Genomic DNA, 857 nt, shown 5'->3' on the forward strand with positions numbered 1-857 from the left:
GGGCGACGAGGCCCGGGCCGCGGTAAGAGAGGGTGGGCAGGCGCCAGCGCTGCAGGCGGGCTTCCACTCCCTCCGCCAGGTCCTCCCAATTGCAGGCCGCAAAGGCCGGCGGCCCCAGGAACACGCCCAGGGCTTTGAGGGCTTCCCAGCGCCAGGCGAGGCCTCCCAGCAGGTCCGGAGGCGGCGTGCCAGCCCACGTCCCCAGCAGGAAGGCGTCGCTCTTGCCCCAATTGATGCGGGCCGAGGTGGCGAGCTCATAGGCGCGTTGGCAATCCACCAGGGCTCGCACATCCTCCTGGCTGCCCAGGAAGATGGTCACGTCGTACGCTGTCAGCCGGAGCGGGGGGCTGGTGGCGGGGCCCGGCGCTGGTGGCAGGGCGAGGCCGGTCAGGCGACGTCGCAGAGCATACAGCAGTGGTTCGACGGCCAGGGTGTACAGCATGCCCGACGGGGCAGCCCTGGCTTATGCCACGGGAAACGGGGAGCACAGCGTGCCATTCTCCTTGAGCAGGCCAGAGGCGTCGTGGTACAAGACCTGGAGCGCCGCAGTGAAGAGCGGCCCGAAGCCAAAGGCCTCAAGGGTGCCAAGCAGGTACCGGTGGTCAACGTGGTCGAAGGCCTTCTCCTGGTCCAGGGAGAGCACGCTGACGTCCAGGCCAAAAAGCTCCGCGGCCGTGAGCAGGTCACGCAGCAGGAACAAGTTGTCCTGAATGGTCCTGCCCGGCACGCAGTAGCTCTGCTCGGGCCCAATGATGGAGGCCATGACAGTGCGGAGACGGTTCGCCAGCGCCTTGGCCAGGATCTTGTAGTCGGCGCACAGGAGGGAGACGGGCCGCCAGTTCTTCAGGCAGCCGACG

Source organism: Alligator sinensis, unplaced genomic scaffold (assembly GCF_000455745.1).
Source record: "Alligator sinensis unplaced genomic scaffold, ASM45574v1 scaffold1080_1, whole genome shotgun sequence".
Taxonomy (NCBI): domain Eukaryota; kingdom Metazoa; phylum Chordata; order Crocodylia; family Alligatoridae; genus Alligator; species Alligator sinensis.